At 51.3% G+C, this 25,093-nt stretch overlaps 16 non-coding genes across 16 annotated transcripts; all 16 read left to right on the top strand.

The window, feature by feature from the left end:
• The first annotated feature begins 48 nt into the window (after positions 1-48).
• Positions 49-132, top strand: Trnal-uaa. Its single transcript has one exon. It is a non-coding gene; the product is annotated as a tRNA-Leu (tRNA).
• A 1,572-nt stretch (positions 133-1,704) lies between these two features.
• Positions 1,705-1,788, top strand: Trnal-uaa. Its single transcript has one exon. It is a non-coding gene; the product is annotated as a tRNA-Leu (tRNA).
• A 1,572-nt stretch (positions 1,789-3,360) lies between these two features.
• Trnal-uaa lies at positions 3,361-3,444 on the top strand. Its single transcript has one exon. It is a non-coding gene; the product is annotated as a tRNA-Leu (tRNA).
• A 1,572-nt stretch (positions 3,445-5,016) lies between these two features.
• Trnal-uaa lies at positions 5,017-5,100 on the top strand. Its single transcript has one exon. It is a non-coding gene; the product is annotated as a tRNA-Leu (tRNA).
• Positions 5,101-6,672: 1,572 nt separating this feature from the next.
• Trnal-uaa lies at positions 6,673-6,756 on the top strand. The gene has a single exon. It is a non-coding gene; the product is annotated as a tRNA-Leu (tRNA).
• Positions 6,757-8,328: 1,572 nt separating this feature from the next.
• On the top strand, positions 8,329-8,412 carry Trnal-uaa. The gene has a single exon. It is a non-coding gene; the product is annotated as a tRNA-Leu (tRNA).
• A 1,572-nt stretch (positions 8,413-9,984) lies between these two features.
• On the top strand, positions 9,985-10,068 carry Trnal-uaa. Its single transcript has one exon. It is a non-coding gene; the product is annotated as a tRNA-Leu (tRNA).
• A 1,572-nt stretch (positions 10,069-11,640) lies between these two features.
• Trnal-uaa lies at positions 11,641-11,724 on the top strand. The gene has a single exon. It is a non-coding gene; the product is annotated as a tRNA-Leu (tRNA).
• A 1,572-nt stretch (positions 11,725-13,296) lies between these two features.
• Trnal-uaa lies at positions 13,297-13,380 on the top strand. The gene has a single exon. It is a non-coding gene; the product is annotated as a tRNA-Leu (tRNA).
• A 1,572-nt stretch (positions 13,381-14,952) lies between these two features.
• Positions 14,953-15,036, top strand: Trnal-uaa. The gene has a single exon. It is a non-coding gene; the product is annotated as a tRNA-Leu (tRNA).
• Positions 15,037-16,608: 1,572 nt separating this feature from the next.
• On the top strand, positions 16,609-16,692 carry Trnal-uaa. The gene has a single exon. It is a non-coding gene; the product is annotated as a tRNA-Leu (tRNA).
• Positions 16,693-18,264: 1,572 nt separating this feature from the next.
• On the top strand, positions 18,265-18,348 carry Trnal-uaa. The gene has a single exon. It is a non-coding gene; the product is annotated as a tRNA-Leu (tRNA).
• A 1,572-nt stretch (positions 18,349-19,920) lies between these two features.
• Positions 19,921-20,004, top strand: Trnal-uaa. The gene has a single exon. It is a non-coding gene; the product is annotated as a tRNA-Leu (tRNA).
• A 1,572-nt stretch (positions 20,005-21,576) lies between these two features.
• Positions 21,577-21,660, top strand: Trnal-uaa. The gene has a single exon. It is a non-coding gene; the product is annotated as a tRNA-Leu (tRNA).
• A 1,572-nt stretch (positions 21,661-23,232) lies between these two features.
• On the top strand, positions 23,233-23,316 carry Trnal-uaa. Its single transcript has one exon. It is a non-coding gene; the product is annotated as a tRNA-Leu (tRNA).
• A 1,572-nt stretch (positions 23,317-24,888) lies between these two features.
• Positions 24,889-24,972, top strand: Trnal-uaa. Its single transcript has one exon. It is a non-coding gene; the product is annotated as a tRNA-Leu (tRNA).
• Positions 24,973-25,093: the final 121 nt, after the last annotated feature.

Below are 25,093 nucleotides of genomic sequence, written 5' to 3'. Positions count from 1 at the left end.
CCTGAGGTCTTGCTAGAGATGGAAGTCACTGGAGCGCTTGTCTTGCGCGTCAGATTGGCCGAGCGGTCTAAGGCGCCAGATTTAAGCTCTGCTTCCCGTAAGGGAGCGTGGGTTCGAACCCCACATCTGACAATGCTTTTTAAACATTCTGAAACTAACGTACTCCCTTGATCTTATAGAACAAGTAAATTACGCAGAAACACGCCGTGGAGATTTTACTAGAGACGACAGTGACAGCAGTGCGGGCGTCGCACGTCCGATAGCCCGAGCGGCCGAAAACAAATAGCGGAACATAGTTTCCTCGTGCCGGGTTTTAGCTCTTCTCACGGACGTTTCCGTGGTCGTTGTGTTGTGGCTCAGGGCTATTCCATTTTCCTTCCCTAAAAGGCAACGCGAGAGACTGTCAGGCAAATCCCAAGTGATCTGTACACGGACTAAGACGTCCGCACGTCTGCCAACATTCTCGCCAACTTGTATGCCGTGCCAACGACACGGGTTCATGTCCGATTACCGAAATTAGGCAGCGTTGGCCATGGTTAGTGCTCGGCTGGGTGACGAACTAGGAAGTCCGCGTGTGTTGGTTTCTTCAGTTTTGCCTTTTTCCTTAGTTTTTGGTGCTGCTGTGCGGTAATGGTACGGTCCAGCTCGCTGACCCCCCTCTTGCTCTCGGTACGCAAAGGCGCGAACGTGCGGCCACAGTCAAATGAAAGGGTCCGTTGTGTGTTTGTCGATGTGGACTCTCCCAGTCGTTTCTAGCGCCTGTCCTCTACATATACGCCCATTTGCAAGCGTCAGCTTTCGCGTCAGCCGAGCAAAGTCGAGACAAGTCGACACATGGAGACACACGATGCTGTGAATCGTAATCCGCACTAGCCTACGAAGGGAGAAGGGAAACCATTTGTACCGTTGAAAACACTCTCCTGCGTAAAGGAGACAACTTCCGTGCGATGTCCGGCCTTCGAACCCGGAGCAGCTACTTGGGAAGCAACCATGCTGACCGACACACCACCACCGCCTTCTGCTACGCGCTGCTTGCGCCATCATGTGTCGCCTTCCCTCCTGGCGCCAGAGGCCGAAGGCGATAGCGCTGCAGGCGCTCAACGCCGAGTGCAACGCGAGCACCACTGAACCCGATTTCCTGGCGCTGCTAGGGTGACATACTGTAACTAGGCGCAGAACTGACTTTCTCTGATAAATTGGCCCTTTAATGCACATCAGGGCGAACACGAAATTTCTAATATGAAGTACTCACTGACGATCCAAAGACGTTTCAGTATGTATGCGTCGGTACCACCGGGGCAGTGCCTAAGTATTGGAAAGTGAAGGCCGACAGTTAGAGCCTCACATGAAATATTTCATTGGCTTCCCACGAGTGCGTAATGCACAGCGTGGCTGTTGCTAGGAAACGGTCTCATTCGCCGTTCGTTAATATCTAGTTTTCTTTGCATCAATGTGAAAATGTTCCTATTACTAAATACAGTTTTGCTAGTCACAGTTCAAACTGGAAGCGACGGAAGAAAGCGGTCCAACGCGCCACATTGTTTCCCGAAAGCGAGGGTGCGTTTAGTACGCCACATCTGACATTGCGTCTCACATATTCTGAAACTGACATAATTCCATCCTACCGAAAAAAGAAACAGATTTCGGAGTGAGGTTCCTGAGGTCTTGCTAGAGATGGAAGTCACTGGAGCGCTTGTCTTGCGCGTCAGATTGGCCGAGCGGTCTAAGGCGCCAGATTTAAGCTCTGCTTCCCGTAAGGGAGCGTGGGTTCGAACCCCACATCTGACAATGCTTTTTAAACATTCTGAAACTAACGTACTCCCTTGATCTTATAGAACAAGTAAATTACGCAGAAACACGCCGTGGAGATTTTACTAGAGACGACAGTGACAGCAGTGCGGGCGTCGCACGTCCGATAGCCCGAGCGGCCGAAAACAAATAGCGGAACATAGTTTCCTCGTGCCGGGTTTTAGCTCTTCTCACGGACGTTTCCGTGGTCGTTGTGTTGTGGCTCAGGGCTATTCCATTTTCCTTCCCTAAAAGGCAACGCGAGAGACTGTCAGGCAAATCCCAAGTGATCTGTACACGGACTAAGACGTCCGCACGTCTGCCAACATTCTCGCCAACTTGTATGCCGTGCCAACGACACGGGTTCATGTCCGATTACCGAAATTAGGCAGCGTTGGCCATGGTTAGTGCTCGGCTGGGTGACGAACTAGGAAGTCCGCGTGTGTTGGTTTCTTCAGTTTTGCCTTTTTCCTTAGTTTTTGGTGCTGCTGTGCGGTAATGGTACGGTCCAGCTCGCTGACCCCCCTCTTGCTCTCGGTACGCAAAGGCGCGAACGTGCGGCCACAGTCAAATGAAAGGGTCCGTTGTGTGTTTGTCGATGTGGACTCTCCCAGTCGTTTCTAGCGCCTGTCCTCTACATATACGCCCATTTGCAAGCGTCAGCTTTCGCGTCAGCCGAGCAAAGTCGAGACAAGTCGACACATGGAGACACACGATGCTGTGAATCGTAATCCGCACTAGCCTACGAAGGGAGAAGGGAAACCATTTGTACCGTTGAAAACACTCTCCTGCGTAAAGGAGACAACTTCCGTGCGATGTCCGGCCTTCGAACCCGGAGCAGCTACTTGGGAAGCAACCATGCTGACCGACACACCACCACCGCCTTCTGCTACGCGCTGCTTGCGCCATCATGTGTCGCCTTCCCTCCTGGCGCCAGAGGCCGAAGGCGATAGCGCTGCAGGCGCTCAACGCCGAGTGCAACGCGAGCACCACTGAACCCGATTTCCTGGCGCTGCTAGGGTGACATACTGTAACTAGGCGCAGAACTGACTTTCTCTGATAAATTGGCCCTTTAATGCACATCAGGGCGAACACGAAATTTCTAATATGAAGTACTCACTGACGATCCAAAGACGTTTCAGTATGTATGCGTCGGTACCACCGGGGCAGTGCCTAAGTATTGGAAAGTGAAGGCCGACAGTTAGAGCCTCACATGAAATATTTCATTGGCTTCCCACGAGTGCGTAATGCACAGCGTGGCTGTTGCTAGGAAACGGTCTCATTCGCCGTTCGTTAATATCTAGTTTTCTTTGCATCAATGTGAAAATGTTCCTATTACTAAATACAGTTTTGCTAGTCACAGTTCAAACTGGAAGCGACGGAAGAAAGCGGTCCAACGCGCCACATTGTTTCCCGAAAGCGAGGGTGCGTTTAGTACGCCACATCTGACATTGCGTCTCACATATTCTGAAACTGACATAATTCCATCCTACCGAAAAAAGAAACAGATTTCGGAGTGAGGTTCCTGAGGTCTTGCTAGAGATGGAAGTCACTGGAGCGCTTGTCTTGCGCGTCAGATTGGCCGAGCGGTCTAAGGCGCCAGATTTAAGCTCTGCTTCCCGTAAGGGAGCGTGGGTTCGAACCCCACATCTGACAATGCTTTTTAAACATTCTGAAACTAACGTACTCCCTTGATCTTATAGAACAAGTAAATTACGCAGAAACACGCCGTGGAGATTTTACTAGAGACGACAGTGACAGCAGTGCGGGCGTCGCACGTCCGATAGCCCGAGCGGCCGAAAACAAATAGCGGAACATAGTTTCCTCGTGCCGGGTTTTAGCTCTTCTCACGGACGTTTCCGTGGTCGTTGTGTTGTGGCTCAGGGCTATTCCATTTTCCTTCCCTAAAAGGCAACGCGAGAGACTGTCAGGCAAATCCCAAGTGATCTGTACACGGACTAAGACGTCCGCACGTCTGCCAACATTCTCGCCAACTTGTATGCCGTGCCAACGACACGGGTTCATGTCCGATTACCGAAATTAGGCAGCGTTGGCCATGGTTAGTGCTCGGCTGGGTGACGAACTAGGAAGTCCGCGTGTGTTGGTTTCTTCAGTTTTGCCTTTTTCCTTAGTTTTTGGTGCTGCTGTGCGGTAATGGTACGGTCCAGCTCGCTGACCCCCCTCTTGCTCTCGGTACGCAAAGGCGCGAACGTGCGGCCACAGTCAAATGAAAGGGTCCGTTGTGTGTTTGTCGATGTGGACTCTCCCAGTCGTTTCTAGCGCCTGTCCTCTACATATACGCCCATTTGCAAGCGTCAGCTTTCGCGTCAGCCGAGCAAAGTCGAGACAAGTCGACACATGGAGACACACGATGCTGTGAATCGTAATCCGCACTAGCCTACGAAGGGAGAAGGGAAACCATTTGTACCGTTGAAAACACTCTCCTGCGTAAAGGAGACAACTTCCGTGCGATGTCCGGCCTTCGAACCCGGAGCAGCTACTTGGGAAGCAACCATGCTGACCGACACACCACCACCGCCTTCTGCTACGCGCTGCTTGCGCCATCATGTGTCGCCTTCCCTCCTGGCGCCAGAGGCCGAAGGCGATAGCGCTGCAGGCGCTCAACGCCGAGTGCAACGCGAGCACCACTGAACCCGATTTCCTGGCGCTGCTAGGGTGACATACTGTAACTAGGCGCAGAACTGACTTTCTCTGATAAATTGGCCCTTTAATGCACATCAGGGCGAACACGAAATTTCTAATATGAAGTACTCACTGACGATCCAAAGACGTTTCAGTATGTATGCGTCGGTACCACCGGGGCAGTGCCTAAGTATTGGAAAGTGAAGGCCGACAGTTAGAGCCTCACATGAAATATTTCATTGGCTTCCCACGAGTGCGTAATGCACAGCGTGGCTGTTGCTAGGAAACGGTCTCATTCGCCGTTCGTTAATATCTAGTTTTCTTTGCATCAATGTGAAAATGTTCCTATTACTAAATACAGTTTTGCTAGTCACAGTTCAAACTGGAAGCGACGGAAGAAAGCGGTCCAACGCGCCACATTGTTTCCCGAAAGCGAGGGTGCGTTTAGTACGCCACATCTGACATTGCGTCTCACATATTCTGAAACTGACATAATTCCATCCTACCGAAAAAAGAAACAGATTTCGGAGTGAGGTTCCTGAGGTCTTGCTAGAGATGGAAGTCACTGGAGCGCTTGTCTTGCGCGTCAGATTGGCCGAGCGGTCTAAGGCGCCAGATTTAAGCTCTGCTTCCCGTAAGGGAGCGTGGGTTCGAACCCCACATCTGACAATGCTTTTTAAACATTCTGAAACTAACGTACTCCCTTGATCTTATAGAACAAGTAAATTACGCAGAAACACGCCGTGGAGATTTTACTAGAGACGACAGTGACAGCAGTGCGGGCGTCGCACGTCCGATAGCCCGAGCGGCCGAAAACAAATAGCGGAACATAGTTTCCTCGTGCCGGGTTTTAGCTCTTCTCACGGACGTTTCCGTGGTCGTTGTGTTGTGGCTCAGGGCTATTCCATTTTCCTTCCCTAAAAGGCAACGCGAGAGACTGTCAGGCAAATCCCAAGTGATCTGTACACGGACTAAGACGTCCGCACGTCTGCCAACATTCTCGCCAACTTGTATGCCGTGCCAACGACACGGGTTCATGTCCGATTACCGAAATTAGGCAGCGTTGGCCATGGTTAGTGCTCGGCTGGGTGACGAACTAGGAAGTCCGCGTGTGTTGGTTTCTTCAGTTTTGCCTTTTTCCTTAGTTTTTGGTGCTGCTGTGCGGTAATGGTACGGTCCAGCTCGCTGACCCCCCTCTTGCTCTCGGTACGCAAAGGCGCGAACGTGCGGCCACAGTCAAATGAAAGGGTCCGTTGTGTGTTTGTCGATGTGGACTCTCCCAGTCGTTTCTAGCGCCTGTCCTCTACATATACGCCCATTTGCAAGCGTCAGCTTTCGCGTCAGCCGAGCAAAGTCGAGACAAGTCGACACATGGAGACACACGATGCTGTGAATCGTAATCCGCACTAGCCTACGAAGGGAGAAGGGAAACCATTTGTACCGTTGAAAACACTCTCCTGCGTAAAGGAGACAACTTCCGTGCGATGTCCGGCCTTCGAACCCGGAGCAGCTACTTGGGAAGCAACCATGCTGACCGACACACCACCACCGCCTTCTGCTACGCGCTGCTTGCGCCATCATGTGTCGCCTTCCCTCCTGGCGCCAGAGGCCGAAGGCGATAGCGCTGCAGGCGCTCAACGCCGAGTGCAACGCGAGCACCACTGAACCCGATTTCCTGGCGCTGCTAGGGTGACATACTGTAACTAGGCGCAGAACTGACTTTCTCTGATAAATTGGCCCTTTAATGCACATCAGGGCGAACACGAAATTTCTAATATGAAGTACTCACTGACGATCCAAAGACGTTTCAGTATGTATGCGTCGGTACCACCGGGGCAGTGCCTAAGTATTGGAAAGTGAAGGCCGACAGTTAGAGCCTCACATGAAATATTTCATTGGCTTCCCACGAGTGCGTAATGCACAGCGTGGCTGTTGCTAGGAAACGGTCTCATTCGCCGTTCGTTAATATCTAGTTTTCTTTGCATCAATGTGAAAATGTTCCTATTACTAAATACAGTTTTGCTAGTCACAGTTCAAACTGGAAGCGACGGAAGAAAGCGGTCCAACGCGCCACATTGTTTCCCGAAAGCGAGGGTGCGTTTAGTACGCCACATCTGACATTGCGTCTCACATATTCTGAAACTGACATAATTCCATCCTACCGAAAAAAGAAACAGATTTCGGAGTGAGGTTCCTGAGGTCTTGCTAGAGATGGAAGTCACTGGAGCGCTTGTCTTGCGCGTCAGATTGGCCGAGCGGTCTAAGGCGCCAGATTTAAGCTCTGCTTCCCGTAAGGGAGCGTGGGTTCGAACCCCACATCTGACAATGCTTTTTAAACATTCTGAAACTAACGTACTCCCTTGATCTTATAGAACAAGTAAATTACGCAGAAACACGCCGTGGAGATTTTACTAGAGACGACAGTGACAGCAGTGCGGGCGTCGCACGTCCGATAGCCCGAGCGGCCGAAAACAAATAGCGGAACATAGTTTCCTCGTGCCGGGTTTTAGCTCTTCTCACGGACGTTTCCGTGGTCGTTGTGTTGTGGCTCAGGGCTATTCCATTTTCCTTCCCTAAAAGGCAACGCGAGAGACTGTCAGGCAAATCCCAAGTGATCTGTACACGGACTAAGACGTCCGCACGTCTGCCAACATTCTCGCCAACTTGTATGCCGTGCCAACGACACGGGTTCATGTCCGATTACCGAAATTAGGCAGCGTTGGCCATGGTTAGTGCTCGGCTGGGTGACGAACTAGGAAGTCCGCGTGTGTTGGTTTCTTCAGTTTTGCCTTTTTCCTTAGTTTTTGGTGCTGCTGTGCGGTAATGGTACGGTCCAGCTCGCTGACCCCCCTCTTGCTCTCGGTACGCAAAGGCGCGAACGTGCGGCCACAGTCAAATGAAAGGGTCCGTTGTGTGTTTGTCGATGTGGACTCTCCCAGTCGTTTCTAGCGCCTGTCCTCTACATATACGCCCATTTGCAAGCGTCAGCTTTCGCGTCAGCCGAGCAAAGTCGAGACAAGTCGACACATGGAGACACACGATGCTGTGAATCGTAATCCGCACTAGCCTACGAAGGGAGAAGGGAAACCATTTGTACCGTTGAAAACACTCTCCTGCGTAAAGGAGACAACTTCCGTGCGATGTCCGGCCTTCGAACCCGGAGCAGCTACTTGGGAAGCAACCATGCTGACCGACACACCACCACCGCCTTCTGCTACGCGCTGCTTGCGCCATCATGTGTCGCCTTCCCTCCTGGCGCCAGAGGCCGAAGGCGATAGCGCTGCAGGCGCTCAACGCCGAGTGCAACGCGAGCACCACTGAACCCGATTTCCTGGCGCTGCTAGGGTGACATACTGTAACTAGGCGCAGAACTGACTTTCTCTGATAAATTGGCCCTTTAATGCACATCAGGGCGTACACGAAATTTCTAATATGAAGTACTCACTGACGATCCAAAGACGTTTCAGTATGTATGCGTCGGTACCACCGGGGCAGTGCCTAAGTATTGGAAAGTGAAGGCCGACAGTTAGAGCCTCACATGAAATATTTCATTGGCTTCCCACGAGTGCGTAATGCACAGCGTGGCTGTTGCTAGGAAACGGTCTCATTCGCCGTTCGTTAATATCTAGTTTTCTTTGCATCAATGTGAAAATGTTCCTATTACTAAATACAGTTTTGCTAGTCACAGTTCAAACTGGAAGCGACGGAAGAAAGCGGTCCAACGCGCCACATTGTTTCCCGAAAGCGAGGGTGCGTTTAGTACGCCACATCTGACATTGCGTCTCACATATTCTGAAACTGACATAATTCCATCCTACCGAAAAAAGAAACAGATTTCGGAGTGAGGTTCCTGAGGTCTTGCTAGAGATGGAAGTCACTGGAGCGCTTGTCTTGCGCGTCAGATTGGCCGAGCGGTCTAAGGCGCCAGATTTAAGCTCTGCTTCCCGTAAGGGAGCGTGGGTTCGAACCCCACATCTGACAATGCTTTTTAAACATTCTGAAACTAACGTACTCCCTTGATCTTATAGAACAAGTAAATTACGCAGAAACACGCCGTGGAGATTTTACTAGAGACGACAGTGACAGCAGTGCGGGCGTCGCACGTCCGATAGCCCGAGCGGCCGAAAACAAATAGCGGAACATAGTTTCCTCGTGCCGGGTTTTAGCTCTTCTCACGGACGTTTCCGTGGTCGTTGTGTTGTGGCTCAGGGCTATTCCATTTTCCTTCCCTAAAAGGCAACGCGAGAGACTGTCAGGCAAATCCCAAGTGATCTGTACACGGACTAAGACGTCCGCACGTCTGCCAACATTCTCGCCAACTTGTATGCCGTGCCAACGACACGGGTTCATGTCCGATTACCGAAATTAGGCAGCGTTGGCCATGGTTAGTGCTCGGCTGGGTGACGAACTAGGAAGTCCGCGTGTGTTGGTTTCTTCAGTTTTGCCTTTTTCCTTAGTTTTTGGTGCTGCTGTGCGGTAATGGTACGGTCCAGCTCGCTGACCCCCCTCTTGCTCTCGGTACGCAAAGGCGCGAACGTGCGGCCACAGTCAAATGAAAGGGTCCGTTGTGTGTTTGTCGATGTGGACTCTCCCAGTCGTTTCTAGCGCCTGTCCTCTACATATACGCCCATTTGCAAGCGTCAGCTTTCGCGTCAGCCGAGCAAAGTCGAGACAAGTCGACACATGGAGACACACGATGCTGTGAATCGTAATCCGCACTAGCCTACGAAGGGAGAAGGGAAACCATTTGTACCGTTGAAAACACTCTCCTGCGTAAAGGAGACAACTTCCGTGCGATGTCCGGCCTTCGAACCCGGAGCAGCTACTTGGGAAGCAACCATGCTGACCGACACACCACCACCGCCTTCTGCTACGCGCTGCTTGCGCCATCATGTGTCGCCTTCCCTCCTGGCGCCAGAGGCCGAAGGCGATAGCGCTGCAGGCGCTCAACGCCGAGTGCAACGCGAGCACCACTGAACCCGATTTCCTGGCGCTGCTAGGGTGACATACTGTAACTAGGCGCAGAACTGACTTTCTCTGATAAATTGGCCCTTTAATGCACATCAGGGCGAACACGAAATTTCTAATATGAAGTACTCACTGACGATCCAAAGACGTTTCAGTATGTATGCGTCGGTACCACCGGGGCAGTGCCTAAGTATTGGAAAGTGAAGGCCGACAGTTAGAGCCTCACATGAAATATTTCATTGGCTTCCCACGAGTGCGTAATGCACAGCGTGGCTGTTGCTAGGAAACGGTCTCATTCGCCGTTCGTTAATATCTAGTTTTCTTTGCATCAATGTGAAAATGTTCCTATTACTAAATACAGTTTTGCTAGTCACAGTTCAAACTGGAAGCGACGGAAGAAAGCGGTCCAACGCGCCACATTGTTTCCCGAAAGCGAGGGTGCGTTTAGTACGCCACATCTGACATTGCGTCTCACATATTCTGAAACTGACATAATTCCATCCTACCGAAAAAAGAAACAGATTTCGGAGTGAGGTTCCTGAGGTCTTGCTAGAGATGGAAGTCACTGGAGCGCTTGTCTTGCGCGTCAGATTGGCCGAGCGGTCTAAGGCGCCAGATTTAAGCTCTGCTTCCCGTAAGGGAGCGTGGGTTCGAACCCCACATCTGACAATGCTTTTTAAACATTCTGAAACTAACGTACTCCCTTGATCTTATAGAACAAGTAAATTACGCAGAAACACGCCGTGGAGATTTTACTAGAGACGACAGTGACAGCAGTGCGGGCGTCGCACGTCCGATAGCCCGAGCGGCCGAAAACAAATAGCGGAACATAGTTTCCTCGTGCCGGGTTTTAGCTCTTCTCACGGACGTTTCCGTGGTCGTTGTGTTGTGGCTCAGGGCTATTCCATTTTCCTTCCCTAAAAGGCAACGCGAGAGACTGTCAGGCAAATCCCAAGTGATCTGTACACGGACTAAGACGTCCGCACGTCTGCCAACATTCTCGCCAACTTGTATGCCGTGCCAACGACACGGGTTCATGTCCGATTACCGAAATTAGGCAGCGTTGGCCATGGTTAGTGCTCGGCTGGGTGACGAACTAGGAAGTCCGCGTGTGTTGGTTTCTTCAGTTTTGCCTTTTTCCTTAGTTTTTGGTGCTGCTGTGCGGTAATGGTACGGTCCAGCTCGCTGACCCCCCTCTTGCTCTCGGTACGCAAAGGCGCGAACGTGCGGCCACAGTCAAATGAAAGGGTCCGTTGTGTGTTTGTCGATGTGGACTCTCCCAGTCGTTTCTAGCGCCTGTCCTCTACATATACGCCCATTTGCAAGCGTCAGCTTTCGCGTCAGCCGAGCAAAGTCGAGACAAGTCGACACATGGAGACACACGATGCTGTGAATCGTAATCCGCACTAGCCTACGAAGGGAGAAGGGAAACCATTTGTACCGTTGAAAACACTCTCCTGCGTAAAGGAGACAACTTCCGTGCGATGTCCGGCCTTCGAACCCGGAGCAGCTACTTGGGAAGCAACCATGCTGACCGACACACCACCACCGCCTTCTGCTACGCGCTGCTTGCGCCATCATGTGTCGCCTTCCCTCCTGGCGCCAGAGGCCGAAGGCGATAGCGCTGCAGGCGCTCAACGCCGAGTGCAACGCGAGCACCACTGAACCCGATTTCCTGGCGCTGCTAGGGTGACATACTGTAACTAGGCGCAGAACTGACTTTCTCTGATAAATTGGCCCTTTAATGCACATCAGGGCGAACACGAAATTTCTAATATGAAGTACTCACTGACGATCCAAAGACGTTTCAGTATGTATGCGTCGGTACCACCGGGGCAGTGCCTAAGTATTGGAAAGTGAAGGCCGACAGTTAGAGCCTCACATGAAATATTTCATTGGCTTCCCACGAGTGCGTAATGCACAGCGTGGCTGTTGCTAGGAAACGGTCTCATTCGCCGTTCGTTAATATCTAGTTTTCTTTGCATCAATGTGAAAATGTTCCTATTACTAAATACAGTTTTGCTAGTCACAGTTCAAACTGGAAGCGACGGAAGAAAGCGGTCCAACGCGCCACATTGTTTCCCGAAAGCGAGGGTGCGTTTAGTACGCCACATCTGACATTGCGTCTCACATATTCTGAAACTGACATAATTCCATCCTACCGAAAAAAGAAACAGATTTCGGAGTGAGGTTCCTGAGGTCTTGCTAGAGATGGAAGTCACTGGAGCGCTTGTCTTGCGCGTCAGATTGGCCGAGCGGTCTAAGGCGCCAGATTTAAGCTCTGCTTCCCGTAAGGGAGCGTGGGTTCGAACCCCACATCTGACAATGCTTTTTAAACATTCTGAAACTAACGTACTCCCTTGATCTTATAGAACAAGTAAATTACGCAGAAACACGCCGTGGAGATTTTACTAGAGACGACAGTGACAGCAGTGCGGGCGTCGCACGTCCGATAGCCCGAGCGGCCGAAAACAAATAGCGGAACATAGTTTCCTCGTGCCGGGTTTTAGCTCTTCTCACGGACGTTTCCGTGGTCGTTGTGTTGTGGCTCAGGGCTATTCCATTTTCCTTCCCTAAAAGGCAACGCGAGAGACTGTCAGGCAAATCCCAAGTGATCTGTACACGGACTAAGACGTCCGCACGTCTGCCAACATTCTCGCCAACTTGTATGCCGTGCCAACGACACGGGTTCATGTCCGATTACCGAAATTAGGCAGCGTTGGCCATGGTTAGTGCTCGGCTGGGTGACGAACTAGGAAGTCCGCGTGTGTTGGTTTCTTCAGTTTTGCCTTTTTCCTTAGTTTTTGGTGCTGCTGTGCGGTAATGGTACGGTCCAGCTCGCTGACCCCCCTCTTGCTCTCGGTACGCAAAGGCGCGAACGTGCGGCCACAGTCAAATGAAAGGGTCCGTTGTGTGTTTGTCGATGTGGACTCTCCCAGTCGTTTCTAGCGCCTGTCCTCTACATATACGCCCATTTGCAAGCGTCAGCTTTCGCGTCAGCCGAGCAAAGTCGAGACAAGTCGACACATGGAGACACACGATGCTGTGAATCGTAATCCGCACTAGCCTACGAAGGGAGAAGGGAAACCATTTGTACCGTTGAAAACACTCTCCTGCGTAAAGGAGACAACTTCCGTGCGATGTCCGGCCTTCGAACCCGGAGCAGCTACTTGGGAAGCAACCATGCTGACCGACACACCACCACCGCCTTCTGCTACGCGCTGCTTGCGCCATCATGTGTCGCCTTCCCTCCTGGCGCCAGAGGCCGAAGGCGATAGCGCTGCAGGCGCTCAACGCCGAGTGCAACGCGAGCACCACTGAACCCGATTTCCTGGCGCTGCTAGGGTGACATACTGTAACTAGGCGCAGAACTGACTTTCTCTGATAAATTGGCCCTTTAATGCACATCAGGGCGAACACGAAATTTCTAATATGAAGTACTCACTGACGATCCAAAGACGTTTCAGTATGTATGCGTCGGTACCACCGGGGCAGTGCCTAAGTATTGGAAAGTGAAGGCCGACAGTTAGAGCCTCACATGAAATATTTCATTGGCTTCCCACGAGTGCGTAATGCACAGCGTGGCTGTTGCTAGGAAACGGTCTCATTCGCCGTTCGTTAATATCTAGTTTTCTTTGCATCAATGTGAAAATGTTCCTATTACTAAATACAGTTTTGCTAGTCACAGTTCAAACTGGAAGCGACGGAAGAAAGCGGTCCAACGCGCCACATTGTTTCCCGAAAGCGAGGGTGCGTTTAGTACGCCACATCTGACATTGCGTCTCACATATTCTGAAACTGACATAATTCCATCCTACCGAAAAAAGAAACAGATTTCGGAGTGAGGTTCCTGAGGTCTTGCTAGAGATGGAAGTCACTGGAGCGCTTGTCTTGCGCGTCAGATTGGCCGAGCGGTCTAAGGCGCCAGATTTAAGCTCTGCTTCCCGTAAGGGAGCGTGGGTTCGAACCCCACATCTGACAATGCTTTTTAAACATTCTGAAACTAACGTACTCCCTTGATCTTATAGAACAAGTAAATTACGCAGAAACACGCCGTGGAGATTTTACTAGAGACGACAGTGACAGCAGTGCGGGCGTCGCACGTCCGATAGCCCGAGCGGCCGAAAACAAATAGCGGAACATAGTTTCCTCGTGCCGGGTTTTAGCTCTTCTCACGGACGTTTCCGTGGTCGTTGTGTTGTGGCTCAGGGCTATTCCATTTTCCTTCCCTAAAAGGCAACGCGAGAGACTGTCAGGCAAATCCCAAGTGATCTGTACACGGACTAAGACGTCCGCACGTCTGCCAACATTCTCGCCAACTTGTATGCCGTGCCAACGACACGGGTTCATGTCCGATTACCGAAATTAGGCAGCGTTGGCCATGGTTAGTGCTCGGCTGGGTGACGAACTAGGAAGTCCGCGTGTGTTGGTTTCTTCAGTTTTGCCTTTTTCCTTAGTTTTTGGTGCTGCTGTGCGGTAATGGTACGGTCCAGCTCGCTGACCCCCCTCTTGCTCTCGGTACGCAAAGGCGCGAACGTGCGGCCACAGTCAAATGAAAGGGTCCGTTGTGTGTTTGTCGATGTGGACTCTCCCAGTCGTTTCTAGCGCCTGTCCTCTACATATACGCCCATTTGCAAGCGTCAGCTTTCGCGTCAGCCGAGCAAAGTCGAGACAAGTCGACACATGGAGACACACGATGCTGTGAATCGTAATCCGCACTAGCCTACGAAGGGAGAAGGGAAACCATTTGTACCGTTGAAAACACTCTCCTGCGTAAAGGAGACAACTTCCGTGCGATGTCCGGCCTTCGAACCCGGAGCAGCTACTTGGGAAGCAACCATGCTGACCGACACACCACCACCGCCTTCTGCTACGCGCTGCTTGCGCCATCATGTGTCGCCTTCCCTCCTGGCGCCAGAGGCCGAAGGCGATAGCGCTGCAGGCGCTCAACGCCGAGTGCAACGCGAGCACCACTGAACCCGATTTCCTGGCGCTGCTAGGGTGACATACTGTAACTAGGCGCAGAACTGACTTTCTCTGATAAATTGGCCCTTTAATGCACATCAGGGCGAACACGAAATTTCTAATATGAAGTACTCACTGACGATCCAAAGACGTTTCAGTATGTATGCGTCGGTACCACCGGGGCAGTGCCTAAGTATTGGAAAGTGAAGGCCGACAGTTAGAGCCTCACATGAAATATTTCATTGGCTTCCCACGAGTGCGTAATGCACAGCGTGGCTGTTGCTAGGAAACGGTCTCATTCGCCGTTCGTTAATATCTAGTTTTCTTTGCATCAATGTGAAAATGTTCCTATTACTAAATACAGTTTTGCTAGTCACAGTTCAAACTGGAAGCGACGGAAGAAAGCGGTCCAACGCGCCACATTGTTTCCCGAAAGCGAGGGTGCGTTTAGTACGCCACATCTGACATTGCGTCTCACATATTCTGAAACTGACATAATTCCATCCTACCGAAAAAAGAAACAGATTTCGGAGTGAGGTTCCTGAGGTCTTGCTAGAGATGGAAGTCACTGGAGCGCTTGTCTTGCGCGTCAGATTGGCCGAGCGGTCTAAGGCGCCAGATTTAAGCTCTGCTTCCCGTAAGGGAGCGTGGGTTCGAACCCCACATCTGACAATGCTTTTTAAACATTCTGAAACTAACGTACTCCCTTGATCTTATAGAACAAGTAAATTACGCAGAAACACGCCGTGGAGATTTTACTAGAGACGACAGTGACAGCAGTGCGGGCGTCGCACGTCCGATAGCCCGAGCGGCCGAAAACAAATAGCGGAACATAGTTTCCTCGTGCCGGGTTTTAGCTCTTCTCACGGACGTTTCCGTGGTCGTTGTGTTGTGGCTCAGGGCTATTCCATTTTCCTTCCCTAAAAGGCAACGCGAGAGACTGTCAGGCAAATCCCAAGTGATCTGTACACGGACTAAGACGTCCGCACGTCTGCCAACATTCTCGCCAACTTGTATGCCGTGCCAACGACACGGGTTCATGTCCGATTACCGAAATTAGGCAGCGTTGGCCATGGTTAGTGCTCGGCTGGGTGACGAACTAGGAAGTCCGCGTGTGTTGGTTTCTTCAGTTTTGCCTTTTTCCTTAGTTTTTGGTGCTGCTGTGCGGTAATGGTACGGTCCAGCTCGCTGACCCCCCTCTTGCTCTCGGTACGCAAAGGCGCGAACGTGCGGCCACAGTCAAATGAAAGGGTCCGTTGTGTGTTTGTCGATGTGGACTCTCCCAGTCGTTTCTAGCGCCTGTCCTCTACATATACGCCCATTTGCAAGCGTCAGCTTTCGCGTCAGCCGAGCAAAGTCGAGACAAGTCGACACATGGAGACACACGATGCTGTGAATCGTAATCCGCACTAGCCTACGAAGGGAGAAGGGAAACCATTTGTACCGTTGAAAACACTCTCCTGCGTAAAGGAGACAACTTCCGTGCGATGTCCGGCCTTCGAACCCGGAGCAGCTACTTGGGAAGCAACCATGCTGACCGACACACCACCACCGCCTTCTGCTACGCGCTGCTTGCGCCATCATGTGTCGCCTTCCCTCCTGGCGCCAGAGGCCGAAGGCGATAGCGCTGCAGGCGCTCAACGCCGAGTGCAACGCGAGCACCACTGAACCCGATTTCCTGGCGCTGCTAGGGTGACATACTGTAACTAGGCGCAGAACTGACTTTCTCTGATAAATTGGCCCTTTAATGCACATCAGGGCGAACACGAAATTTCTAATATGAAGTACTCACTGACGATCCAAAGACGTTTCAGTATGTATGCGTCGGTACCACCGGGGCAGTGCCTAAGTATTGGAAAGTGAAGGCCGACAGTTAGAGCCTCACATGAAATATTTCATTGGCTTCCCACGAGTGCGTAATGCACAGCGTGGCTGTTGCTAGGAAACGGTCTCATTCGCCGTTCGTTAATATCTAGTTTTCTTTGCATCAATGTGAAAATGTTCCTATTACTAAATACAGTTTTGCTAGTCACAGTTCAAACTGGAAGCGACGGAAGAAAGCGGTCCAACGCGCCACATTGTTTCCCGAAAGCGAGGGTGCGTTTAGTACGCCACATCTGACATTGCGTCTCACATATTCTGAAACTGACATAATTCCATCCTACCGAAAAAAGAAACAGATTTCGGAGTGAGGTTCCTGAGGTCTTGCTAGAGATGGAAGTCACTGGAGCGCTTGTCTTGCGCGTCAGATTGGCCGAGCGGTCTAAGGCGCCAGATTTAAGCTCTGCTTCCCGTAAGGGAGCGTGGGTTCGAACCCCACATCTGACAATGCTTTTTAAACATTCTGAAACTAACGTACTCCCTTGATCTTATAGAACAAGTAAATTACGCAGAAACACGCCGTGGAGATTTTACTAGAGACGACAGTGACAGCAGTGCGGGCGTCGCACGTCCGATAGCCCGAGCGGCCGAAAACAAATAGCGGAACATAGTTTCCTCGTGCCGGGTTTTAGCTCTTCTCACGGACGTTTCCGTGGTCGTTGTGTTGTGGCTCAGGGCTATTCCATTTTCCTTCCCTAAAAGGCAACGCGAGAGACTGTCAGGCAAATCCCAAGTGATCTGTACACGGACTAAGACGTCCGCACGTCTGCCAACATTCTCGCCAACTTGTATGCCGTGCCAACGACACGGGTTCATGTCCGATTACCGAAATTAGGCAGCGTTGGCCATGGTTAGTGCTCGGCTGGGTGACGAACTAGGAAGTCCGCGTGTGTTGGTTTCTTCAGTTTTGCCTTTTTCCTTAGTTTTTGGTGCTGCTGTGCGGTAATGGTACGGTCCAGCTCGCTGACCCCCCTCTTGCTCTCGGTACGCAAAGGCGCGAACGTGCGGCCACAGTCAAATGAAAGGGTCCGTTGTGTGTTTGTCGATGTGGACTCTCCCAGTCGTTTCTAGCGCCTGTCCTCTACATATACGCCCATTTGCAAGCGTCAGCTTTCGCGTCAGCCGAGCAAAGTCGAGACAAGTCGACACATGGAGACACACGATGCTGTGAATCGTAATCCGCACTAGCCTACGAAGGGAGAAGGGAAACCATTTGTACCGTTGAAAACACTCTCCTGCGTAAAGGAGACAACTTCCGTGCGATGTCCGGCCTTCGAACCCGGAGCAGCTACTTGGGAAGCAACCATGCTGACCGACACACCACCACCGCCTTCTGCTACGCGCTGCTTGCGCCATCATGTGTCGCCTTCCCTCCTGGCGCCAGAGGCCGAAGGCGATAGCGCTGCAGGCGCTCAACGCCGAGTGCAACGCGAGCACCACTGAACCCGATTTCCTGGCGCTGCTAGGGTGACATACTGTAACTAGGCGCAGAACTGACTTTCTCTGATAAATTGGCCCTTTAATGCACATCAGGGCGAACACGAAATTTCTAATATGAAGTACTCACTGACGATCCAAAGACGTTTCAGTATGTATGCGTCGGTACCACCGGGGCAGTGCCTAAGTATTGGAAAGTGAAGGCCGACAGTTAGAGCCTCACATGAAATATTTCATTGGCTTCCCACGAGTGCGTAATGCACAGCGTGGCTGTTGCTAGGAAACGGTCTCATTCGCCGTTCGTTAATATCTAGTTTTCTTTGCATCAATGTGAAAATGTTCCTATTACTAAATACAGTTTTGCTAGTCACAGTTCAAACTGGAAGCGACGGAAGAAAGCGGTCCAACGCGCCACATTGTTTCCCGAAAGCGAGGGTGCGTTTAGTACGCCACATCTGACATTGCGTCTCACATATTCTGAAACTGACATAATTCCATCCTACCGAAAAAAGAAACAGATTTCGGAGTGAGGTTCCTGAGGTCTTGCTAGAGATGGAAGTCACTGGAGCGCTTGTCTTGCGCGTCAGATTGGCCGAGCGGTCTAAGGCGCCAGATTTAAGCTCTGCTTCCCGTAAGGGAGCGTGGGTTCGAACCCCACATCTGACAAGGCTTTTTAAACATTCTGAAACTAACGTACTCCCTTGATCTTATAGAACAAGTAAATTACGCAGAAACACGCCGTGGAGATTTTACTAGAGACGACAGTGACAGCAGTGCGGGCGTCGCACGTCCGATAGCCCGAGCGGCCGAAAACAAATAGCGGAACATAGTTTCCTCGTGCCGGGTTTTAGCTCTTCTCACGGACGTTTCCGTGGTCGTTGTGTTGTGGCTCAGGGCTATTCCATTTTCCTTCCCTAAAAGGCAACGCGAGAGACTGTCAGGCAAATCCCAAGTGATCTGTACACGGACTAAGACGTCCGCACGTCTGCCAACATTCTCGCCAACTTGTATGCCGTGCCAACGACACGGGTTCATGTCCGATTACCGAAATTAGGCAGCGTTGGCCATGGTTAGTGCTCGGCTGGGTGACGAACTAGGAAGTCCGCGTGTGTTGGTTTCTTCAGTTTTGCCTTTTTCCTTAGTTTTTGGTGCTGCTGTGCGGTAATGGTACGGTCCAGCTCGCTGACCCCCCTCTTGCTCTCGGTACGCAAAGGCGCGAACGTGCGGCCACAGTCAAATGAAAGGGTCCGTTGTGTGTTTGTCGATGTGGACTCTCCCAGTCGTTTCTAGCGCCTGTCCTCTACATATACGCCCATTTGCAAGCGTCAGCTTTCGCGTCAGCCGAGCAAAGTCGAGACAAGTCGACACATGGAGACACACGATGCTGTGAATCGTAATCCGCACTAGCCTACGAAGGGAGAAGGGAAACCATTTGTACCGTTGAAAACACTCTCCTGCGTAAAGGAGACAACTTCCGTGCGATGTCCGGCCTTCGAACCCGGAGCAGCTACTTGGGAAGCAACCATGCTGACCGACACACCACCACCGCCTTCTGCTACGCGCTGCTTGCGCCATCATGTGTCGCCTTCCCTCCTGGCGCCAGAGGCCGAAGGCGATAGCGCTGCAGGCGCTCAACGCCGAGTGCAACGCGAGCACCACTGAACCCGATTTCCTGGCGCTGCTAGGGTGACATACTGTAACTAGGCGCAGAACTGACTTTCTCTGATAAATTGGCCCTTTAATGCACATCAGGGCGAACACGAAATTTCTAATATGAAGTACTCACTGACGATCCAAAGACGTTTCAGTATGTATGCGTCGGTACCACCGGGGCAGTGCCTAAGTATTGGAAAGTGAAGGCCGACAGTTAGAGCCTCACATGAAATATTTCATTGGCTTCCCACGAGTGCGTAATGCACAGCGTGGCTGTTGCTAGGAAACGGTCTCATTCGCCGTTCGTTAATATCTAGTTTTCTTTGCATCAATGTGAAAATGTTCCTATTACTAAATACAGTTTTGCTAGTCACAGTTCAAACTGGAAGCGACGGAAGAAAGCGGTCCAACGCGCCACATTGTTTCCCGAAAGCGAGGGTGCGTTTAGTACGCCACATCTGACATTGCGTCTCACATATTCTGAAACTGACATAATTCCATCCTACCGAAAAAAGAAACAGATTTCGGAGTGAGGTTCCTGAGGTCTTGCTAGAGATGGAAGTCACTGGAGCGCTTGTCTTGCGCGTCAGATTGGCCGAGCGGTCTAAGGCGCCAGATTTAAGCTCTGCTTCCCGTAAGGGAGCGTGGGTTCGAACCCCACATCTGACAATGCTTTTTAAACATTCTGAAACTAACGTACTCCCTTGATCTTATAGAACAAGTAAATTACGCAGAAACACGCCGTGGAGATTTTACTAGAGACGACAGTGACAGCAGTGCGGGCGTCGCACGTCCGATAGCCCGAGCGGCCGAAAACAAATAGCGGAACATAGTTTCCTCGTGCCGGGTTTTAGCTCTTCTCACGGACGTTTCCGTGGTCGTTGTGTTGTGGCTCAGGGCTATTCCATTTTCCTTCCCTAAAAGGCAACGCGAGAGACTGTCAGGCAAATCCCAAGTGATCTGTACACGGACTAAGACGTCCGCACGTCTGCCAACATTCTCGCCAACTTGTATGCCGTGCCAACGACACGGGTTCATGTCCGATTACCGAAATTAGGCAGCGTTGGCCATGGTTAGTGCTCGGCTGGGTGACGAACTAGGAAGTCCGCGCGTGTTGGTTTCTTCAGTTTTGCCTTTTTCCTTAGTTTTTGGTGCTGCTGTGCGGTAATGGTACGGTCCAGCTCGCTGACCCCCCTCTTGCTCTCGGTACGCAAAGGCGCGAACGTGCGGCCACAGTCAAATGAAAGGGTCCGTTGTGTGTTTGTCGATGTGGACTCTCCCAGTCGTTTCTAGCGCCTGTCCTCTACATATACGCCCATTTGCAAGCGTCAGCTTTCGCGTCAGCCGAGCAAAGTCGAGACAAGTCGACACATGGAGACACACGATGCTGTGAATCGTAATCCGCACTAGCCTACGAAGGGAGAAGGGAAACCATTTGTACCGTTGAAAACACTCTCCTGCGTAAAGGAGACAACTTCCGTGCGATGTCCGGCCTTCGAACCCGGAGCAGCTACTTGGGAAGCAACCATGCTGACCGACACACCACCACCGCCTTCTGCTACGCGCTGCTTGCGCCATCATGTGTCGCCTTCCCTCCTGGCGCCAGAGGCCGAAGGCGATAGCGCTGCAGGCGCTCAACGCCGAGTGCAACGCGAGCACCACTGAACCCGATTTCCTGGCGCTGCTAGGGTGACATACTGTAACTAGGCGCAGAACTGACTTTCTCTGATAAATTGGCCCTTTAATGCACATCAGGGCGAACACGAAATTTCTAATATGAAGTACTCACTGACGATCCAAAGACGTTTCAGTATGTATGCGTCGGTACCACCGGGGCAGTGCCTAAGTATTGGAAAGTGAAGGCCGACAGTTAGAGCCTCACATGAAATATTTCATTGGCTTCCCACGAGTGCGTAATGCACAGCGTGGCTGTTGCTAGGAAACGGTCTCATTCGCCGTTCGTTAATATCTAGTTTTCTTTGCATCAATGTGAAAATGTTCCTATTACTAAATACAGTTTTGCTAGTCACAGTTCAAACTGGAAGCGACGGAAGAAAGCGGTCCAACGCGCCACATTGTTTCCCGAAAGCGAGGGTGCGTTTAGTACGCCACATCTGACATTGCGTCTCACATATTCTGAAACTGACATAATTCCATCCTACCGAAAAAAGAAACAGATTTCGGAGTGAGGTTCCTGAGGTCTTGCTAGAGATGGAAGTCACTGGAGCGCTTGTCTTGCGCGTCAGATTGGCCGAGCGGTCTAAGGCGCCAGATTTAAGCTCTGCTTCCCGTAAGGGAGCGTGGGTTCGAACCCCACATCTGACAATGCTTTTTAAACATTCTGAAACTAACGTACTCCCTTGATCTTATAGAACAAGTAAATTACGCAGAAACACGCCGTGGAGATTTTACTAGAGACGACAGTGACAGCAGTGCGGGCGTCGCACGTCCGATAGCCCGAGCGGCCGAAAACAAATAGCGGAACATAGTTTCCTCGTGCCGGGTTTTAGCTCTTCTCACGGACGTTTCCGTGGTCGTTGTGTTGTGGCTCAGGGCTATTCCATTTTCCTTCCCTAAAAGGCAACGCGAGAGACTGTCAGGCAAATCCCAAGTGATCTGTACACGGACTAAGACGTCCGCACGTCTGCCAACATTCTCGCCAACTTGTATGCCGTGCCAACGACACGGGTTCATGTCCGATTACCGAAATTAGGCAGCGTTGGCCATGGTTAGTGCTCGGCTGGGTGACGAACTAGGAAGTCCGCGTGTGTTGGTTTCTTCAGTTTTGCCTTTTTCCTTAGTTTTTGGTGCTGCTGTGCGGTAATGGTACGGTCCAGCTCGCTGACCCCCCTCTTGCTCTCGGTACGCAAAGGCGCGAACGTGCGGCCACAGTCAAATGAAAGGGTCCGTTGTGTGTTTGTCGATGTGGACTCTCCCAGTCGTTTCTAGCGCCTGTCCTCTACATATACGCCCATTTGCAAGCGTCAGCTTTCGCGTCAGCCGAGCAAAGTCGAGACAAGTCGACACATGGAGACACACGATGCTGTGAATCGTAATCCGCACTAGCCTACGAAGGGAGAAGGGAAACCATTTGTACCGTTGAAAACACTCTCCTGCGTAAAGGAGACAACTTCCGTGCGATGTCCGGCCTTCGAACCCGGAGCAGCTACTTGGGAAGCAACCATGCTGACCGACACACCACCACCGCCTTCTGCTACGCGCTGCTTGCGCCATCATGTGTCGCCTTCCCTCCTGGCGCCAGAGGCCGAAGGCGATAGCGCTGCAGGCGCTCAACGCCGAGTGCAACGCGAGCACCACTGAACCCGATTTCCTGGCGCTGCTAGGGTGACATACTGTAACTAGGCGCAGAACTGACTTTCTCTGATAAATTGGCCCTTTAATGCACATCAGGGCGAACACGAAATTTCTAATATGAAGTACTCACTGACGATCCAAAGACGTTTCAGTATGTATGCGTCGGTACCACCGGGGCAGTGCCTAAGTATTGGAAAGTGAAGGCCGACAGTTAGAGCCTCACATGAAATATTTCATTGGCTTCCCACGAGTGCGTAATGCACAGCGTGGCTGTTGCTAGGAAACGGTCTCATTCGCCGTTCGTTAATATCTAGTTTTCTTTGCATCAATGTGAAAATGTTCCTATTACTAAATACAGTTTTGCTAGTCACAGTTCAAACTGGAAGCGACGGAAGAAAGCGGTCCAACGCGCCACATTGTTTCCCGAAAGCGAGGGTGCGTTTAGTACGCCACATCTGACATTGCGTCTCACATATTCTGAAACTGACATAATTCCATCCTACCGAAAAAAGAAACAGATTTCGGAGTGAGGTTCCTGAGGTCTTGCTAGAGATGGAAGTCACTGGAGCGCTTGTCTTGCGCGTCAGATTGGCCGAGCGGTCTAAGGCGCCAGATTTAAGCTCTGCTTCCCGTAAGGGAGCGTGGGTTCGAACCCCACATCTGACAATGCTTTTTAAACATTCTGAAACTAACGTACTCCCTTGATCTTATAGAACAAGTAAATTACGCAGAAACACGCCGTGGAGATTTTACTAGAGACGACAGTGACAGCAGTGCGGGCGTCGCACGTCCGATAGCCCGAGCGGCCGAAAACAAATAGCGGAACATAGTTTCCTCGTGCCGGGTTTTAGCTCTTCTCACGGACGTTTCCGTGGTCGTTGTGTTGTGGCTCAGGGCTATTCCATTTTCCTTCCCTAAAAGGCAACGCGAGAGACTGTCAGGCAAATCCCAAGTGATCTGTACACGGACTAAGACGTCCGCACGTCTGCCAACATTCTCGCCAACTTGTATGCCGTGCCAACGACACGGGTTCATGTCCGATTACCGAAATTAGGCAGCGTTGGCCATGGTTAGTGCTCGGCTGGGTGACGAACTAGGAAGTCCGCGTGTGTTGGTTTCTTCAGTTTTGCCTTTTTCCTTAGTTTTTGGTGCTGCTGTGCGGTAATGGTACGGTCCAGCTCGCTGACCCCCCTCTTGCTCTCGGTACGCAAAGGCGCGAACGTGCGGCCACAGTCAAATGAAAGGGTCCGTTGTGTGTTTGTCGATGTGGACTCTCCCAGTCGTTTCTAGCGCCTGTCCTCTACATATACGCCCATTTGCAAGCGTCAGCTTTCGCGTCAGCCGAGCAAAGTCGAGACAAGTCGACACATGGAGACACACGATGCTGTGAATCGTAATCCGCACTAGCCTACGAAGGGAGAAGGGAAACCATTTGTACCGTTGAAAACACTCTCCTGCGTAAAGGAGACAACTTCCGTGCGATGTCCGGCCTTCGAACCCGGAGCAGCTACTTGGGAAGCAACCATGCTGACCGACACACCACCACCGCCTTCTGCTACGCGCTGCTTGCGCCATCATGTGTCGCCTTCCCTCCTGGCGCCAGAGGCCGAAGGCGATAGCGCTGCAGGCGCTCAACGCCGAGTGCAACGCGAGCACCACTGAACCCGATTTCCTGGCGCTGCTAGGGTGACATACTGTAACTAGGCGCAGAACTGACTTTCTCTGATAAATTGGCCCTTTAATGCACATCAGGGCGAACACGAAATTTCTAATATGAAGTACTCACTGACGATCCAAAGACGTTTCAGTATGTATGCGTCGGTACCACCGGGGCAGTGCCTAAGTATTGGAAAGTGAAGGCCGACAGTTAGAGCCTCACATGAAATATTTCATTGGCTTCCCACGAGTGCGTAATGCACAGCGTGGCTGTTGCTAGGAAACGGTCTCATTCGCCGTTCGTTAATATCTAGTTTTCTTTGCATCAATGTGAAAATGTTCCTATTACTAAATACAGTTTTGCTAGTCACAGTTCAAACTGGAAGCGACGGAAGAAAGCGGTCCAACGCGCCACATTGTTTCCCGAAAGCGAGGGTGCGTTTAGTACGCCACATCTGACATTGCGTCTCACATATTCTGAAACTGACATAATTCCATCCTACCGAAAAAAGAAACAGATTTCGGAGTGAGGTTCCTGAGGTCTTGCTAGAGATGGAAGTCACTGGAGCGCTTGTCTTGCGCGTCAGATTGGCCGAGCGGTCTAAGGCGCCAGATTTAAGCTCTGCTTCCCGTAAGGGAGCGTGGGTTCGAACCCCACATCTGACAATGCTTTTTAAACATTCTGAAACTAACGTACTCCCTTGATCTTATAGAACAAGTAAATTACGCAGAAACACGCCGTGGAGATTTTACTAGAGACGACAGTGACAGCAGTGCGGGCGTCGCA

Source organism: Schistocerca piceifrons, unplaced genomic scaffold (assembly GCF_021461385.2).
Source record: "Schistocerca piceifrons isolate TAMUIC-IGC-003096 unplaced genomic scaffold, iqSchPice1.1 HiC_scaffold_1279, whole genome shotgun sequence".
NCBI lineage: Eukaryota > Metazoa > Arthropoda > Insecta > Orthoptera > Acrididae > Schistocerca > Schistocerca piceifrons.
Note: the sequence above shows the minus strand (reverse complement) of the source record. Positions and strands in the feature narration are given on the sequence as shown.